This window comes from Hetaerina americana, unplaced genomic scaffold, assembly GCF_022747635.1.
Source record: "Hetaerina americana unplaced genomic scaffold, ioHetAmer1.1.p SCAF_147, whole genome shotgun sequence".
NCBI lineage: Eukaryota > Metazoa > Arthropoda > Insecta > Odonata > Calopterygidae > Hetaerina > Hetaerina americana.
Window position 1 is genome coordinate 375,281 of NW_027286592.1, and position 21,256 is coordinate 396,536.

The 21,256-nt window shown below is 38.8% G+C and overlaps 2 long non-coding RNA genes across 2 annotated transcripts; both read right to left on the reverse strand.

Moving 5' to 3' along the window:
• Positions 1–6,497: 6,497 nt before the first annotated feature.
• Positions 6,498–12,642, reverse strand: LOC139686681 (uncharacterized). Its single transcript, XR_011700530.1, has 3 exons — positions 12,506–12,642; positions 11,564–11,757; positions 6,498–7,606 (listed from the first exon to the last, which is right to left on the reverse strand). It is a non-coding gene; the product is annotated as an uncharacterized lncRNA (long non-coding RNA).
• A 1,662-nt stretch (positions 12,643–14,304) lies between these two features.
• On the reverse strand, positions 14,305–20,683 carry LOC139686682 (uncharacterized). Its single transcript, XR_011700531.1, has 3 exons — positions 20,602–20,683; positions 15,001–16,645; positions 14,305–14,864 (listed from the first exon to the last, which is right to left on the reverse strand). It is a non-coding gene; the product is annotated as an uncharacterized lncRNA (long non-coding RNA).
• Positions 20,684–21,256: the final 573 nt, after the last annotated feature.

Genomic DNA, 21,256 nt, shown 5'->3' on the forward strand with positions numbered 1-21,256 from the left:
GTGTATCTAAAAAGTGCGATTTAAGATCGGTAAGTCTCTTTTCTATTGGCGCATGAGATGAGGAAATGAATAGTATTTTCGACGTCATATAAAATATAATGGAAAGTTCCATCGTTTTAATCAATGCCTTACCCACTTACACAACTCCTCATGATGAAAATCATTCGGCTCTTCTCATGAGATTTCTTCCTTGGTATATCTCTTACAATGTTGTGCCCGTGTGTGTGTTGGGAATGCAAGAATTTGGGATTTCATAATTTTTTTAAAATGTTTATTTTAATAATTCAAATTAGGGCAACAAATATTAACAGAAGAGAAGTCCTCTGCCACCTCTTTACGGCGTTTTTTTAATGAAGGATAGTGTGCCTTTTTTAGATACGCTAATATACAGCAGTTTATTCCGCAAAAACTTTGTACAGACATAAATGTAAACAATTCAGTCCGCCATACCTCCCACTGATAATGTGGACATAACAAGAGAGAAACGATATTCGCAACGTGTTTATACTTCTCGATGCTTGAATGAATGGCGGAATATGATAAAGTCTTCTTTTTAAGACAAATGCATTATGTGCTAGCAAATTAAGTATAATTGGCGAAGACTCAGCCGAAGATTATTGAAATGGATATTTGTGAAGAACACGCTAATATCAATTTCGCTATTGATGTTGCAATACGAGATTTACTTCGATTTCTTGTAGGAGGTGCTAAACTTCTTCCTCAAGAATTTAGTAACTACTGCTCATAATTATCGTTTTGTGACAGTGAATTGATAACCTAACTATGAACGTCAACCTTCTTCTGTATTAATTCTCTCCATGTGCACCCTTACTTAGAGAGAATACAAATTTCCTTCAACATATTTATGCAAGCGCGTGCCCGAAAAGAGTGTCCAGAAAGGGAAATTCTAACGAGGAAAATGTATGTTTGTCAAAGATGGATATTGAATTATTTGTTACTTCAAAATTCTTTGGAATGGGAATACAAATAATGTTATTCCAAGTTTGGGCGTTCCAAAGACATTAACAAAACTGAGCAGTGCAGTGATTACGATTTGTTGGTTTTAGGAAGAAATAGCGACTTGTCTGAAGATAATAGAGAATCATTACAGGCGGTGAGTGCCAACCTTGAGAAATCTCATCTTCATGAAGAAGAAACGGGTTGTTCTAATTTATAAGGTAGACACGGAAAATGGCTTTCGTAGGGATAATATGCATGTCTTCATTCAATTTCTTAGGTATTTAAAGCAGTTGTGATCAATTACACGTACAGAAGAGTTGTTTTCATCAACATGACCCCATTGGATAGATGAACTTTATTATTCCGTGAGACCTTGCTCAATATCGCAGGCCCTCGGTAAGTACTTCTCGTATTCTCAGTGTGCGTTGGTTGATATCATTGCCGAACGATGTTCGTTTGCCTTTGAACTGTCACCCCTAATGTTTAGAATCAACAACACGATCTCCGCGATTTACGGTGGATTTCGATGCGTATCGATAGGCAACATAATTAGTATGCTATGAGCGAAGGCCGGAAGGAGCATGGTCCCATCTTAAAGAAACACTTTACATTTGAGGGACGAGAGTAAACCCTCCTCCCTCCGATGAGTGACATTCGCCAAACATCCCACAGCAGCCGTGCAATTCCCTTGATTGGGGAATTCCCAAGCGTTGCCAGCTCTTCCTTAACCATACATCTGGCAATGTGGCCATTGTGGGAATTGTAAAATGTCACTCCTCTATTTCCAGGCAGCACACAATTAACGGATGTCTGGGATAAACAAATCATGACAAGTGCTATCATAAGCGATTAGGGAAATATATTTTATTTTTCAGTTTACAAACGTTGTAAGAATATTAATATTCCCACTGTGCAGGGTACTCAAGAAAAGCTGAGCTCAAATGTGAAACGCAACGGACCATTTTAAATGCCTCAGATACACACAAAATATGCACACGCATTTTGGTATGTTATTGGAAGAACATTGAATCAAGAATACAAGGCAACACAATCTCCACTGAAACTTCATAAAAACACAAATACCTCAAACATATTCTAACAGTAACTAAATTCAGTCACCCAATAAAAACACCATTTCCCAACCCTTGTCTCCGAAGACACTTCATCAGTGGCCGTGTCACGAATAAAACACTCACTAAGCAGACACACGGAACATAAGAGAGCCTTAGGATGAGAAGGCATAGCATGTGCATTGCTCTGAGTGTAATAGGTGGTGTTATGTTTCCAGATGGGAGATACGAAGAGGCCCTGGAGAATTACACTCTTGCTCATGGGAAAGGTTAGGAGGAGGGAACGCTGCACCAGGAAAATGTCACCACAGACAAACCGAATTAGAGGCAATGATTGCATGTCAACGCGGTGAAGAGCAGTCGAATGAAGGAAGGTATAGTGAGGCGTTGGTCCAGTATGAGGTGGCTCATTCAAAGTCACAAGTTAGCAAAATGAAGGACAAATACAGCAGCAGACTAAGCGAGGCAAAGAGTGAGGTAGAAGCGATGAGATTGATGTCTCTGGGAGACGAGCTGTTTGCTAAATGGCAGTATGAGGCAGCTTTGGAGAAATATGAGGCCGCATGCAAAAGATCTAAGATTTCAAAAGAGAAGAGCTTGCATGCAATGAACAAGGAGAAAGCAGAGACTATTATAGAAATCTTATCTGCAGTTGGGGATCTTTGGAAAGCTGGTTGGGATATAGAGAATGATGTGGAGGAAAACGACAGATCGGAAGAGGCCAAGGAAACCTTTGGGAGAGTCTTGTGCAAAGTCAAGGAGGGTTTAAGAATATGTCCCGATGATCCAAGTCTAAAACAATACGAAAGACTTGTGCTGTTGAAAGAGGAAGGCAATGAGCTTTTCAATAAAGGCTTGGAATACCAAATGAGAGGGCTGAAATTGCTGAGTGATGCAAAAGAGCTTAGAGAGAAACAAAATTTTGAATTAGCCAACGAAAAATTTGAGAGCGCAAAGGATAAATTCTCCAAGGCGATTGAGAAGTTTCAAATCGGAAGTGAAACTGATACAAGATTTACGGATTGCGTGGAGTTTGTTCTGGAGCAAATTAAGAAGGTCGATAACTCAATAAAGGTTATCGAACAGGAAGTGCTAAATCTGAAATTCATTGACTTAACGATGAATTTCAGTGAAAGGCGGGACGGAGACTACGACAATTCCCAACTTGGTGGAATTGGGAAGCATTTCACGTATCAGGAACAAATATAATTTATTTCACATTGTATCAAATGATTATTTGTTGAATAATATTACAAAGATATAAACAAACCTAAATTAGTATTCAATTGAATAAGTGGCATCCCTGGACCGAGGGAATAATAATTAAATTAATATCCTGAAATATAATATACATATAACATTTCCACTTGTCCACCGAGTACCCTCGGAGACACTCCTCCCATCTCTGTATGATTCCTCGATAGATGGAAAACTTCAAATGCACACAATAACTATCCAACAAATTCATATTTATTTCTTCTCGTAAAAAATATAATGTAATCACACCAGAAAATAAATACATAGTCACTCCGGCTTATTTAATTACAAAAGACATTGGATATTAAAAATTGTAGCATTACATGTCATGTAAATAATTTAATATTACAACTATCAGTGCAGCATACATTACTTTGTACTTTAATCACAATTGTAAAACCTGCTGCTGTTCATTTGACTTTAACGAATGTCAATTAATTTTGACAATTAACAATATATAAAATAGTTGTAGATATTTACATGATAAATTTGTTATTTGTTTATTATGTCATTTATTTTATTAAAAGTTGATGCAAAAAAGTATGAAAAATAATGTCATTTACAATAAAAAAACAAAATTAACAAATATATTTCATAAATTTAAGGAATATACAAATATAACCTTTCGATACGCAACAAATTTAGTCATCTCCGCTAATTAATCTTTAATTGCAAAAGTTGTAGTTGCAGAGGATATTTGTTATTGAATGGAAGAAACAATTCTTCAGCTGAAGAAGGACAATGGAGACGGGAGAAGCACTCGGGGTCATAAGTCTCGGAATACTTTTACTCACGACTGAGGGCAGTGACGAGAGATCACTGGAATGAGAGCAAACCAAGGGATTACAGCATTGCAACTATTGGCGGGAAAGAATCAACATTTGCGCAAGGCACGCAACAGTTAATTGCCTTGTATGAGCAAGACAAGGTCTTCATTCCACTGTAGAGGTGTCTGTTGCGTTTATGTTCCCCAGAGAACAAGAAAGGTCATTGTGGGTGAGATCCAGTGACTGCAAGATGTCAAATCTTTGAAGTTCTCTCCATGAGGGTCCGCCCTATCGATTGGGGGCCAATGGCGGTGGCCTTGGTGCCAGGTGTGGTTCATCTGGAATGGAGTAAGTGATTATTAATGAAGACACATATGCAGACGATGGACAGTGTGCAGGGGAAACCACGAGGGAGGCTGCCCTTGAAAGAGTCCGGAGAGACGAAATGAGGATAGTCACTCACTCTTTCCGTTCCAGGAATATCAAGGAGAGTAGGTTGCTGCCCCTTTGCTCCGTCAATGAAATAATAGCACTGATGAATGGCCCTGTGTCATTCCAGCCTGGTGTTCTCCAGGAGGCGCTGGAAGGTGACCTGGAGATCCAGCTGGAGCCATAGCGAAAGCTCGCCGGGATGGAAGGAGGAACGAATGGTCGTCCAGGTTCACGCCGAGTGCTGGCCGTGTGTTCTTCTCGGGACGAGAGAGGGTGCTCCTTGTCTCTTGAGTTGCGGTGTGCTCATTCCTCCAGACATGTCTCCAGGAAGCGAATGCATTCAGCCAAAGTGCACCGTGGGCATGATGTGGACGTCTGGACGTAGACGTGGATTGGATCAAGGGAGGGGGAGACTATAAGCAGAGTCCTCTTGTCCCCTCGCCTAATTGATACCTCAGGGACTTCGGGACTTGGACATTGAAGAGTGGAAGATCCTGAAGAGATACTGTATCTTTCACACCAGACTGGATGTACTATTAAAATGAATCAGGCATCCGTGAAGATGGTATGAAGGTTTGGTACTTGCAGGAATTACAGCATTTTTGTCTGAGAGCTGGACCGCCATGTCTCTACACTCATTCAAGTTTGTCAGTGACATCCAAATTGCTTCTTTTGGAAATCTGACGTTTGAGTGGAAACCTGTGCCTATCATGTCCCTTTTGAAACACAGAAATTGATGAAGTTTGCAGGGATGAGCAGTCGTTCTTGGCTTTTAAGACAATCTGTCATTCTGGCAGAGGTCACTAAGAGTCGTGCATAGTCGGGATTATCAACCATTCCACACTTCTTGTCAAGAAGAATACTGCTCACAGATAGATTCCTCCTTTGGAGTAGATGGAGGATGATCACTTCGGTGGGTTGGAGTTGACACATTCAGTCACAGATATCACTCCATCCACTGCCAAGGGGATATATGCAACCATGAAATGGTAATTGGTAGAGGGATATTGACAGGGCTATCAATCACAGGAAGTTCCAAACGTGAACTGTCCACAGAGTGACACTAACGACCCCTAATTGCATGGGAAAATGTTGGTGCTGGCCGATGGAATTGTACTAACACTCACAGGAACAACACTGGCACGTTGTCAACTGCCCACCAAGAGTCTTCTCTGGAGATGGACCCAGAGGTCACACTGATTTGGGAGAAGTCCAGGGCATTGCAGTCACAGGAAGCATTAAGTGTAGGAGTATTTATTGTAGAAAACCTTTCCCTTGCACCTAGACCTCACTTGGTCAAGGTAGAAAGGAAATTGGCAACTGGAAGATACATTAGATCTCATAATGATGATTTCCAAGGGCATCTCAACTATCCCCTTCCAACCGATTCCATCAAAGCGTCTTTGCCTCCATTCCCTCTCCCTCTCTTACTCCTCGACCCCACTCCAATCTTACATACAGTTTACTCATTGAGTTCCCCAGTCTTCACTCGAGGAAGACACTGATTGCTCAGACATGCATTGAATCACAGTTATTATTACATTACACTTGCAACATACAACAGTTAAATGATGCTTTTTGGTACTTCACAAACACTATGAACAATACAAACACTCTTCATTCCATCCGTGTGATAACTCTTGATTTTGTGACCACGACAGAATACATTTCAAAGAAAACCAAAGCATTTCAAACATTTTATGATTGAAAAAGTATACACAAAAGGTTATTACAAAATAATATTTGGAGGTTTATATTATTAATATAATTTTTACGTCCTGGGAGAACAATATCAGTGATTATTCACAAAATGAATCACCTTGTAATCGTATGACCCGGAGTGTACAGTTTCCATCAAGTAATTTTCATTTACATTAAATTCACGTTTAGTGTCGCAACAAATATCTTAAAATATGTACAACAACAATATATATAAACATACAAATCTGAACATCAACATTACAACTTGAAATTTCACGTACCTTAGTTCATATTCCGTATCATCACAATATTATAAAGAATATAATAATATTAAATACAAACAAAGAGTCTCTCAAATACAAGTGTGCAGTGGGCTGTAAGAACACACTGTGTATTATGTGTTAGGCCTTAGGTCAGCACAGAATGAATTGGACTAATGCCTTAAAATTACAATTTCAAAAAACAGCAGAGGTTGTGGCGAGAGTAACTTTCGAAAGAGTCTTCCGCAATTATGGATTACAATGCAATGATATCAAAGCGTAGAAATCATTTGCATTGATTGGGGTCATCGGAATAATTGGCCCATCTTTAGCAAGCGATAGGATTTGTATGCTTTGGAATCGTTGCAATGTTTACAAATACAACTCGCACAATTTGTCTCAATTTGGACCAAAAGACAGATTGCATTTCATTCATTTGGTTTAAATTAAACATATTTTGGAATACAACGCTAACTGAATTTTATTAAAAATATAAATCTTTCAAGAAGACTCAATAGACACAAAGAATGTCTTTCCGTCACCATACTTTAAGTACGAGCCATACCCTTGGTTTTGTGCTCATCTGTAAGCTTGCGAGGGACCCATCTTGCACCAATTTTTTCATAATGCAGATGGTGTTTAACAATTTCATGAACAATTGTTCGAGAAACATTGGGAAAATGCTCACAGATGTCATCAATTGTGACGCGCCGATCGTTCCTCACGAATTCGTCAACTGAGCTCACCAGTTGGTCTGTAATGACAGACGGTCTCCCCGAACGCTTATCGTCGTGTGTGTACCCCCTCCCCATGTTGAAGTTGCGACACCACCGCCGAACAGACGACTCGTCCATTACATTGTCTCCATACACCTCCTTTAATTGGCGATGAATATCACGTGGGCGAACGTTTCTTGCATTGAGGAATTTAATCACTGCCCTCACTTCACAACTGGTGGCGTTCTCAATTTTTTTAAACATTGTAAACAATCACAGAAACAACACAGGCAATGCTAGCGTCACGCAACTTGGCTCAGAGAAGGCAGACAAGCTACTGAAGCTATCTGACCTCGTCCAGCGGCTACTCGCGTCGTCAGCACTTCATGCGGCACGAACGGGTACTACTTTCCGGATGACCCTCGTATATCCATGGCCATAGTCTATAAAGTAAAGAGAAAAGGTTATCTGGAATACATTTCCTCCAAACATTCACACTTTGGGTCCTTGTAGACTTAATTGCACGAATGAAATCAATCATCCAGCGGCCATGGCCACCAAAAGTGTAAATGGAAGCAATTTTTGGAAAGATATATATTTTATTCTCCATTCAAGTGACGTTGTAAGACTAATGCTATTCTCACTTTGCAGGGCATTCAAGAACAGCTGAGCTCACATGTGAAATGCAATGGGCCATCTGAAATGCATCACAGACACAGCAAATACCTAAACACATGTTGGTATCTGATTGGAAGAACAGTGACACAATGATTCTGAATTACTGAATACATGGGGGAATGTTGTACAAAGTAAAAACTATAATTCACAAAGGAAATAGGAATACATTGGGCACAATTACATACCAACGAACAATAAAACACTGAGCTCTGCAATTACATTAAGGGCAAGGCACTCAATTAACTCGTTATCAATCGAATTTATGTTTCCCAATTCAGCACAGGTAACTTAGATATATTAATAACATGGTACAAACTTTATAAAACTATTCTATATATAGAATCAGAATCATTTGTTTACTTTCTATTGATTAAATGATATCAAAATGTACCCAAACTTTATCCTACACCTTTTTATTTATAGGAATGATTGATTATAATCAATAGTCTACCGTGGTCATGAATAAAACCAATTCTTTGCCCTCCAATCGTGAGCCAACGAACAAAGTCACTCAGGAAAGAGCAAAGCCTTGAATTAAACCCTTCATTTCACTCTTTGCAAACAGCAATAGTTCTTATTTATATAAAACCCCTCCTTCTTTAGCAACGTTCCATTTATATTATTATCAAAATGCGATTAAGGCATCATATGTTTCAGAAAATATGAATTGAATCTGCTGAACAATTCTGCAATCAATATTATATCACGGAGGAAGGTCCTTATTTAGAATATATTAGAAAATAGTCCATCCTTTTGTAAATTACTCCGATCTACTTAATTAACAGTAAGTAAACATTCAATGCATTTTAATTTGAAATACTTAATTTCCCTAATATGCAAGAGAATTAAAAAACTATCAAAATACCTTTCCCGTCCCTTCTAATGTACGCCCATTCTACATTACACACAAATAAACACTTCGCCCACTTGGATTTACAATTAAAAATGAGACCAAGGGCCCATTTCTTTCCTTTTAAGTCAGTCCTAAAAAAATATAACATCCACTTTCGCCCGATCTTTATTCCCGAACATCGGATGTCAATTGAATCTCTTGAGAGCATTGCTCTGTTAATAAACAGTTTACAACATGTAATAATTATTTAAATAATGCCAATTTATCCTTTTCTGATGACTCTATGCAAACAATATTAGTACTCTTCATCAGATAAGAGATTAATCCATTGATAGGTCACTAAAGTCAGATTACTTCACACCATGTTTGTATCAAATGTCAAGACATTATGACAGCAGAGCACAGCTTATCTTTTTCTTTACATTAGAGGCTCCATTGGAATATTGCATTGCATGACAGTGTTTTGAATTAATGCACACAAGAAGTGCAGTGTACGTAACTTTACACAGGAGGAACAGCCGTCACTATCATTCGATTGGGAACTGTCTGTACAAAACCCTACGTACTTGGTCCCAAATTGACTCCCAGCGATTCTAATGCGTCTAGGCCGCTATTAAAACATTTGGATGGCCATAGAGGCCAAGTCAAACCAAAGACTTCTCTGCTGCAGTCCATAGAGGACTCGTTAAGAGATGCGAGGAGTGTGTTAGACCGAACTGGGTGGACAAGTGGATATGTTATATACATATCACATTCAGGAATTTACTTTTATCATTACAGCCTCTGTCCAGGGATGCGACTTATTCAATGAATCAACTTCCCATATATATTATTATAACAACTCAGGTTTGTCTATTTTTTCATTTATTAATTAGCTGATATTCATTTGAAACAATATGAAATTAATTATATGAGTGCATGATACGTGACATGTTTCCCAACTCCACCAAGTTCAGGAAATTCATCGTCTCTGTCCCTCCTTTCACTGAAACTCATCTTCAGGTCAATGAATTTCAGATTGAGCACTTCCTGTTCGATAACCTTTATTGAGTTATCGACCTTCTTAATTTGCTCCTCAACAAACTCCAAGCAATCCTTAAATCTAGCATCGGTTTCAATTCCGATTTGAAACTTCTCCATCGCCTTGAAGAATTCGACCTTAGCGCACTCAAATTTTTCGTTGGCTAATTCAAAATTTTGTTTCCCTCTAAGCTCTTTTGCATCACTCATCAATTCCAGCCCTCTCTCTTGATACTCCAAGCCTTTATTGAAAAGCTCATTGCCTTCCTCTTTCCACAGCACAAGTCTTTCGTATCGTTTTAGACTTGGATCATCGGGACATATTCTTAAACCCTCCCTGACTTTGCACAAGACTCTCCCAAAGGTTTCCTTGGCCTCTTCCGATCTGTCGTTTTCCTCCACATCATTCTCAATATCCCAACCGGCTTTCCAAAGATCCCCAACTACAGATAAGATGTTTATAATAGTATCTGCTTTCTCCTTGTTCATTGCATGCAAGCTCTTCTCTTTTAAAATCTGAGAAATTTTGCATGCGGCCTCATATTTCTCAAGAGCTGCCTCGTACTGCCATTTAGCAAACAGCTCGTCTCCCAAAGACATCATTCTCATCGCTTATACCTCACTCTTTGCCTCGCTTAGTCTGCTGCCGTATTTGTTCTTCATTTTGATCACTTGGGACTTTGCAAGAGCCGCCTGAAACTGTTCCAAATCCAACACGTCCAACTCATTCTGTGCTTTGTTCAAGCTGGCCTCATATCCTTTCCTGTGAAATTCAACTCCCGATTTACAAAAGGCTTCTTGATATTTCCTCATGGCACTCTCATATTTGCCTTCGCTGTAATCCTCATCCCCTTCTCTTTCCAAACCGTTTGCATCTAGTTCGCATTGGCATTTCTCAGCATTCTGTGAAAATATCTCCTTATTTTTGTAGCTGGCGGTGCATTGTTCAGGGCTTCATTGAATTTTATCATCGCTCCTCCATAATCACTAAAGGTTAAAAAGATGTCTCCCAAAGAATTCAACGTCTCTGCTAGATTATTCTTGGCATGGCCATAATTGCTGTCAATTGCTAATGCCTTCTCAAATAGTTCAACTGCCCTTGAATAATTACCTTGCATCCTGTAACAATTTCCTTCATTGAAGAGATAACGTTTTTCCAAATCTTTCCTATCACCAGTGCACATTGAAAAACTAGTGCATGTTTCATATGCCTCTCTGTATTTCTCGGCGGCCTCCAAATACTTATTTTGTTTCAGAAGTTCATTCCCTTGCTCGTTCAGGTCTTCAGCCCATCTGATTCGGGCATTATGTTTTCCAGTAATAAATTCTGACATTTTGAAATATCCACTGGTGCACGATATACAGGCTTGATTGAATTTCCTATAGGCTTCTTCATATTTCCCTTCTAACATCAACCAATAACCTTGAATACTCATGTTCTCAGCCTCACTATTTCTACTCCACATTTCATCAGCTTCATCAATAGATATCTCTTCCCCACTACTAGCATCAAAATAGTGCGTTTTTTCGCTAGTACAGAACTTCCCGTCATTTAATAAATGATCAAGATAGTAGAAGGCACCTGGAACGATGAGGAGTGCGGCGAATGCTTTCATTGTGTCTTTTATTTCGATACGATAATGAATTTTAACCACGCCGTACTCCGTACTACGCTCATAAGTCGTCAGTTCATGACCAATGGCTTGGCGTGGACTCATCCTTGATCTAATTGCATACTCGCTGTAGTAACTTATATGATTCATCTTCCTTCACACGTATTTCCAACTTCAAAGGAACCACTCAAATAATTCGGGTTTTCACAACTCACCGATCAAATTTGGGAACTTACCTAAAACCAAAGCACTGGGAATGGACGGATACAAGATATAAATATATGTGCCGCTTCCCAATTAACAGTCGCGAACCGAGTCAGCTTTTGCCGGTTATTATTCAAGGTCTCTCGTATCGCACCGCTATCACGAACCACGACTTATAAGCTGGGTGGTCTGATGTTCAGTAGAGTGACAATCACTATCACTTCGCCTAGTTGCCATTTGCATATGTAAAAGGAGAGAAATCATTATTAGTCTACATCGGCATGTGTCATCAGATTTTCTTACTTTCATTATTACTTAATACTTTATTCGTTTTGAGAAAATGATAGAACCATAAACTATACAAACATGCGATAACTAATACTACCAGAGCATGCCGAGATAGGTATTCTTAATGCACAATATAATTACAACGGAAATATTTGTAATATCCACAATAACCTTAATAATTTTGAAATTATAGATTCGCTTTGACCCTCGTGGTGTATTTACGGACGTGTGATCTTCATTGGTGAGTTTCTAGATTAATATCCTCATGATTTAGACGCTTAGAGATAAATAAACTAATACATTCATGGTTCCATACCTCATAAATAAAGGTTTGTAGGAATCGCGAGGTGGTAAATTATTAACAAGTGAGTGCATAGCTCTCTTTTGGTACAGAACATTTGTGTAACCAATGGGGAAACACACCATTACTCATCACCATACTTTTAATGACATTGAAAGAAGGCATGGTAGTGTTAAATGAAACTCATTTGAAATGAAACTGCAGAGCTTTCTTAAAATATAAACAGGATTAATAATATTCCATTTAAATTATTCCGAGGAATATTCTACAGCATATTGCCAATTTTGGCAGCGTCAACGTTTTGAGAGAACAAATTTCCTTCAACAGCGTCAAAGATAAAAATATTTAGTGTCTGGAGTAAAAGGTAGAATTTGTTTTGCATTACCTAATGAGACAATTCCTCGGTCAACTCTTTCAGACGTTTTCTATAGGACGAAGGAAGTGTCACGTCTTTAAAATACAGAGTTTTCCGCAAAATTTGCACAAAGAATGCCGTCTTGTTGCGTCGTTCCGTACGCCATAGATTCCACCATCACTGTTTGGTAAATGTGAGCATCGATATTCGCACCTGGGTGTTATTTGCGATACGTGGCGCGGACTATGAGAAAGTATTGCTTTGGAACTTGTATGTTTATATTTATTGTTTGCTTAATTATCGTTTCGTGAAGGTGACATGCTAACTTTGTTAAAAATAGTCGGCTCTCAAAAGTCTACAATTGATTCAAATAAAGGTGACATTCTATGTTTATGGTCTATGAGCGGGTCACATGCGAAAAAATATTTCCGTTACTGGACACTGTCAAAGCAAGAATTCCATATTTCAACCATTATATAATATGTTGAATATATATATATATGTGGTTCTTGATAAATATTTATTCTTTTCAGGCGATTCTGTTTTGCCTGGCAGCGCGATTAGTTTGGCTTTCCGAGGGGAATACATTCTGCTCTTTCGCTTCATACGATGATTGTTTGTTCTTATTAAAATGATAATTTCATCCTTTCGTAAAAATATGTGAAGAATAAAGTAGACAATATACCATACCATGAGTTGTGTGTAGAATCGATTCTGATTAAAATGACTACTTGTTGAATAATATTATAAAAAATATGAACAAACCTAAATTATTATTCAACTTAATAAATGGCATCCCTGGACCGAGGGAATAATAATTAAATTAATATCCTGAAATATAATATACATCTAATATTTCCACTTGTCCACCGAGTACACTCGGAGACATTCCTCCCATCTCTTTACGATTCCTCCATTGACGGAAAAATTTAAATGCACACAATAACTACCCAACCAATTCATATTTATTTCATTTCGTATAAAAAATATAATATTATCACACCAGAAAATAAATACATAGTCACTCCGGCTAATTTAATTACAAAAGAAATAGGATATTACAAATTGTAGTACTACATGTCATGTAAATAATTTAATATTAAAACTATCAGTGCAGCATACATTACTTTGTACTTTAATCACAATTGTACAACCTGTTGCTGTTCATTTGACTTTAACAATAGTCAATTAATTTTGATATATAACAATATATAAAATAGTTGTAGATATTTAAATGATACATTTGTTATTTGTTTATTATATCATACATTTTATTAATAGTTGACGCAAAAAAGTATGAAAAATAATGTCATTTACTATACATAAAAAAATTAACAAATATATTTACTATATTTGAGAAAAATACAAATATAACCTTTCGATACTCAACAAATTTAGTCTTCTCCGCTAATTAATGTTCACTTACAAAAGTTGTAGTTGCAGAGGATATTTGTTATCGAATGGAAGAAACATTTCTTCAGCTGAAGAATGGCAATAGAGACAAGAGAAGCACTCGCGGTCAAAAGTCTCGGAATACTTTTACTCACGACTGAGGGCAATGAGGAGTTATCATTACACTATTACACCTGGAGGTTGTATTGCAACTTGGTCACAGTTAAATTAGCAGAGAGAAAAATGAATCAGCACAACAGTCAAAGGCAAGAAAGATATCTTGCATAAGCCTTTCAATAATTGTTGACGCAAGTTAAATTCCTTCGCTCTTATCTGTGAAAGAATTACACTACAATCAGTGCATCTGTTGAGAAGATGCACTCATTCTAATCAAAACCAACAATTTCAGATCCATACTAAAAGGAAAGAAAGACTCGTACCTTTCCAAAGATTTATTATATGGTACAACGCGTTTCACCGACTTGCGGCATCATCAGGTACAAATTTGCAAAACAGACAGAGCAAGCATATATACCCTCAGGACAGAGTGGTGGCGGGAAAGGTTGGAAGGATTTGAGAGGGGTGGGGGCTCGCAGGTGCGTTGATGGATTGTTTTGACCATTTCTAGAAAACCAGTTCCAAAAAACTCTATAGAGCTAGCCCGAAAATTGAAAGATATTGATGCCCCCGAAAAAGCGAGGCTAGTCTCCTTCGACATTAGCAATTTATTTACTTGCGTACCAATATCAGAAACTTTGCTTAGGGTGGAAGAACTACTCAAGGATTCCACCATTTGCGTGCCTTGTTTATGCCAGCAATGGTCTTGACTCCACTGCGGAGGTGTCTGTTGCATTTATGTTCCCCAGAGAACAAGCAAGGTCATCTTGGGTGAGATCCTATGACTGCCAGATGTCAAATCTGTAACATTCTCTCCATGAGGATCCGCCCTATCGATTGGGGGCCAATGGCGGTGGCCTTGGTGCCAGGTGTGGTTCATCTGGAATGGAGTAAGTGATTATTAATGAAGACACATATGCAGACGATGGACAGTGTGCAGGGGCAACCCTGAGGGAGGCTCCCCTTGAAAGAGTCCGGAGAGACGAAATGAGGACCAGATGAGGAGGGTCACTTACTCTTTCCGTTCCAGGAAGATCAAGTAGAGTAGGTTGCTGCCCCTTTGCTCCGTCAATGAGATACTGGCACTGATGACTGGCCCTGTCCCATTCCAGCCTGGTGTACTCTAGGAGGCCCAGGAAGGTGACCTGGAGATCCAGCTGGAGCCATAGCGAAAGCTCGCAGGGAGGGAAGCAGGAACGGAATGGTCGTCCAGGTTCACGCTGCGTGCTGGCTGTGTGTTCTTCTTTGGACGAGAGAGAGTGCTCCTTGTCTCTTGCGTTGCGGTGTGCTCATTCCTCAAGGCATGTCTCCAGGAAGTGAATGCATTCAGACAGAGTGCACCGTGGGTATGGTGTGGACGTCTGGACGTAGACGTAGATAGGATCAAGGGAGGGGAAGACTATAAGCAGAGTCCTCTCTTCCCCTCGCCTAATTGATACCTCAGGGATTTCAGGACTTGGACATTGAAGAGTGGAAGATCCTGAAGAGATACTGTATCTTTCACACCAGACTGGATGTACTATTAAAATGAATCAGGCATCCGTGAAGATGGTATGAAGGTTTGGTACTTGCAGGAATTACAGCATTTTTGTCTGAGAGCTGGACCGCCATGTCTCTACACTCATTCAAGTTTGTCAGTGACATCCAAATTGCTTCTTTTGGAAATCTGACGTTTGAGTGGAAACCTGTGCCTATCATGTCCCTTTTGAAACACAGAAATTGATGAAGTTTGCAGGGATGAGCAGTCGTTCTTGGCTTTTAAGACAATCTGTCATTCTGGCAGAGGTCACTAAGAGTCGTGCATAGTCGGGATTATCAACCATTCCACACTTCTTGTCAAGAAGAATACTGCTCACAGATAGATTCCTCCTTTGGAGTAGATGGAGGATGATCACTTCGGTGGGTTGGAGTTGACACATTCAGTCACAGATATCACTCCATCCACTGCCAAGGGGATATATGCAACCATGAAATGGTAATTGGTAGAGGTATATTGACAGGGCCATCAATCACAGGAAGTTCCAAATGTGAACTGTCCACAGAGTGACACTAACGGCCCTTTATTACATGGGAAAATGTTGGTGCTGGCTGATGGAATGGTACTAACCCTCACAGGAACAACACTGGCACGTTGTCAACTGTCCACCAAGAGTCTTCTCTGGAGATTGACCCAGAGGTCACACTGACTTGGGAGAAGTCCAGTGCGTTGCAGTCACAGGAAGCATTAAGGCTAGGAGTATTCATTGTAGAAGACTTTTCCTTCGCACCTTGACCTCACTTGGTCAAGGTAGAAAGGAAATTGGGAACTGGAAGATACATTAGATCTCCTAGTGATGATTTCCAAGGGCATCTCAACTCTCTCCTTCCAACCGATTCCATCAAAGCGTCTTTGCCTCCATTCCCTCTCCCTCTCTTCATTCCTCGACCTAACTCCAATCATAAATACAGTTTACTCATTGAGTTCCCCAGTCTTCACTCGACAAAGACGCTGATTGCTCAGACATACATTGAATCACAGTTATTATTACATTACAACATACAACAGTTAAATGATGCTTTTTGGCACTTCACAAACACTATGAACAATATACACGTTCTTAATACCATCCGTGTGAAAACTCTTGATGAAACCACCATGAAACCTAAATTGACGGGAAACACCTGAAAAGCAAATTTCTGTAAGGATCTCAATTTTGATGACCAAGATACTTTGTTGATAAACTTTGACAGCTGAAAAATACAAGACTGGGCGCTGCAATTACATTAGGGGCAAGGTACGCTTTTAATTCTTTAACAATTGAATATATGTTTTCCATTTCAGCACAAGTCACGTAGAAATAACAACACTAGTTGGGTTAATTATACCAAAACTCCCTCAAGGTGTCATGTAAAGTGGAAACAGAAATATTAACGTAGTTCCTATTGATTGAACTATATAAAAATGTGTAAAAAAGATTTCCTACATCTCTTGTTTTATATGTACCATTGACTATAATCAATAGTCCACCATTTTCATGATAAAAAATACATTTGTAAAACCTCCAATCATTAGCACACCAACACACTTTGCGAGGACAGAACAAAGCCTCAAATGAAACTCATTATTTCACTCTTTGCAAACAGAAGTCCTTCTTACATATGAAAAATCCCTTCTCCTTAAGATGTTCCATTTACATTATTATAAACATGTGATAAATGCATTAGGCACTTAAGAAAATACTTAATATATTTCCTAAAAACTTGAGCAAAAAATATTGTGTATTGGAAAAAGGTCCTAATTTAGAATATATTATAAAATAGTCCTTCTTTTGGTTTATAAATCTAATGCTCTCAATCACCAGTAGGTAAACATTCTCTGTATTTTTATATAAAATACTTCATTTCCTTCGTCTGTAAGAGTAATAGAAAAAAATTAGGTCTTATCAAAATACTTTTCCCATTCCTTCAAATATTGGTCCGTTCTACCTCACACACAAACAACCAGTTTCTCTACTTATTAAATTCCAAATGAAAAAGAAGAGAAAGGGCCCATTTCTTTTCTTTTATGATGTTCATACAAAGAATTATGGACTAAATTTCATCCACTCATTCCCCTATGAATATTACATGACAATTAAAATCAGTGAAGAGCATTGCTCGGTAATTAAAGAGTTTATAATAAGTACAATTAACTTACTAATGCCAATTTATTCTGTTCTAATGTCTCAGTTCAAACAATATCAGTACTCTTCATGAGACAGGAGGGTAGGTCGTTGAGTAAGTGAAACAAACATTAGATTATCCCCTCCCTTTTTTCATTTAAACTTTCATTTGCATTATCAACAGGCTGCAGCACTTCTTTTTCCTTTTCATTGACACAATGTTTACATCTAGCACCTGCCATCAGTGTAAGATGTCCAGTGATTTGCATTAATATACACAAGAAGACAGTCCAAGTAATTGTACACAAATACAATAGCTTTCAGAGACATTTGATTGGGAACTATTGGTACAACACCCACCGTACTTGGTCGTGCCTTAGCCCCCAGTGATTCTCATCTGCTAGAGTCCCCAAGGAATCATTTTAATCCCCATAGAGGTTACCTATTGGATACAAAGGCCAAACAAAGACTTCTCTACGGCTGCATATCCAGGTATAGTAAAGGGATGGGATGAGTGTGCCCTGAGTTAAGATGGTGGACAATGGGAAATGATAAAATATGCTTTTTGGGAATTTTCTTAAATTATTAAAGGCTCTGTCCAGTGATGTGTCTTATTCATTGAATCAACCTCACATATATAGTTCATCATAACTCAGGTTTCTCTATTTTTATCAATTATAAATTAGCTAATGATCAATTCACATATCATGAAATGGATTATATTTGGGCATGATACGTGACGTGACCCGCTTTCTCAGATAGTTCTGAATTATCTTCTTCTCTTGCCCTCCTTTCACTGAAATTCATCGTTAAGTCAATGAATTTCAGATTGAGCACTTCCTGTTTGATAACCTTTATTGAGTGATCCACATCGTTTATTTGCTCCTGAACAAACTCCACGCAATCCGTAAATCTTTTATCAGTTTCACTTCCGAGTCGAAACTTCTCAATCGCCTTGGAGAATTTATCCTTTGCGCTCTCAAATTTTTCGTTGGCTAATTCAAAATTTTGTTTCTCTCTAAGCTCTTTTGCATCACTCAGCAATTCCAGCCCTCTCATTTGGTACTCCAAGCCTTTATTGAAAAGCTCATTGCCTTCCTCTTTCCACAGCACAAGTCTTTCGTATTGTTTTAGACTTGGATCATCGGGACATATTCTTAAACCCTCCCTGACTTTGCACAAGACTCTCCCAAAGGTTTCCTTGGCCTCTTCCGATCTGTCGTTTTCCTCCACATCATTCTCTATATCCCAACCAGCTTTCCAAAGATCCCCAACTGCAGATAAGATGTTTATAATAGTCTCTGCTTTCTCCTTGTTCATTGCATGCAAGCTCTTCTCTTTTGAAATCTGAGACGTTTTGCATGCGGCCTCATATTTCTCCAGAGCTGCCTCGTACTGCCATTTAGCAAACATCTCGTCTCCCAAAGACTTCAATCTCATCGCTTCTACCTCACTCTTTGCCTCACTTATTCTGCTGCAGTATTTGTCCTTCATTTCGCTAACTTGTGACTTTGCAAGAGCCACCTGAAAATGTTCCAGAGCCGTACCATACTCTCCATTCCCAAATAATTCCATGCCAGCCTCATGCGCTCTTTGAGCGTCCAACTCATTCTGGGCTTTGTTCATGCAGGCCTCATATCTCATTCTAAGAAGTTCAATTCCTGATTTACCAAAGGCTTCTTGATATTTCCTCATGGCACTCTCATAATATCCTCCACTATAATCCTTATCTCCTTCTTCTTTCAAACCAATTGCTTCTAGCTCGCATTCACATTTCTTAGTGCCCTTGGCATAATTCTCTTTATTTTGGTAGCTGGTTGAGCACTTTTCATAAGCTTGATTGAATTTTAATATTGCTCCTGCATAGTCGCCTTGTTTATATAAGATTTCTCCCAACGAATTATATGTCTCTGCAAAATTATTCTTGGCGTAGTCATAATTGCTGTCAATTGCTAATGCCTTGTCAAATAACTCTATCGCTCTTGCATAATTGCCTTGCATCCTGTGGCAACACCCTTCATTGGAGAGATAACATTTTTCTAAATCTTTCCTATCGCTAGTGCATTTATTATATGCCTCTCTGTATTTCTCGGCGGCCTCTGAATACCTGTGTTTTACCCACAGTTCATTTCCTTGCTGGTTCAAATCCACAGCCCAATCATTGAATGTGTTGTCTCGATTATTCTTGGCGTGGTCATAATTGCTGTCAATTGCTAATGCCTTGTCAAATAACTCTATCGCTCTTGAATAATTGCCTTTCATCCTTTGGCAATTGCCTTCATTGGAGAGATAACATTTTTCTAAATCTTTCCTATCACTAGTGCATTTATTATATGCCTCTCTGTATTTCTCGGCGGCCTCTGAATACTTGTGTTTTACCCACAGTTCATTTCCTTGCTTGTTCAAATCTTCACCCCATTTGTTTTTTGCATTATCTCTATCACGCATAAATCTTGACTCGTTGCAATATCCACTGCTGCACGTTGAGTAGGCTTGTTTGAATTTTTCATACGCTTCTTCATATTTTCCTTGTTCGAGCAACCTATTACCATCTCTACCCATTTCGTCAGCTCGTCTATTTTTACTTTTCCTTTCGCTAGCTTCACTAAAAGATATCTCTTTTTCACTATCGGCATCAAAATAATGCGTTCCTTCACGCGTGCATAACCCACCGTCATTTAATGCTTGATCCGCCTGGTAAAAGAGATCTGGAATCACGAATAATTTGCCTGCTGTTCTCCACACTTTGGTTACGTCGATACGTTAATGAATTAGAATTACGCCGTATTCCGTACTACGTTCATAAGTCGTGTGCAACGGCAGCGTGATTACTCATCCTTGATTTTATTGCATCCTTGCTGTAATAACTGATATCGCTCATTTTCCTTTACACGTATTACCAACTTCACAGGAACCGCCCTGAGTATTCGCGTTTTGAGCTACTTTGTGCCTTCGCCGTCACACTTGGTTACTTGCCTTGAACCGAAGCACCGGGTGTGGCCAGATGCGCGTTTAAATGTCTGTTGCTTCCCAATTCGCAGTCGCCAACCGAGTGAGCTATCGTCGGAGATTTTTCAAGGTCTCTCGTATCGCACCAGGATTACGAAGCACGACTGATAAGCGGAGTGAGGTGTATCTAAAAAGTGCGATTTAAGATCGCTTAGTCTCGTTTCTATTGGCGCATGAGATGATGAAATGAAGTGTATTTTCGACGTCATATAAAATATAATGGAAATGTCCATCGTTTAAATCAATGCCTTACGTACTTACTCCTCAACATGACAGTAATTCGGCTCTTCTAATGAGATTACTTCTTTGGAATTTATTTTACAATGCCGTGTCAGTGTTGTCAATGCAAGACTTTGGGATTTCATCATTTTTTAAAATGTTGATATTTTCTAAATCATGCTTGGGCACGCATAATAACAGAAGCCAATATCTCTGCCAAATCCTTACGACGGTTATTTTTGGATGAAAGACAGTGTACCTTTATTAGAAATGCTAATATTTCGCATTTAATTCCGGGAAAACGTTGCTCAGAATATAATGTAAACAATCCATTTCCAGTCCGTCGAGGCCCCCTCCCAATATTATGGAAATAACAAGTGAGAAACGATATTCGTAACGTGTT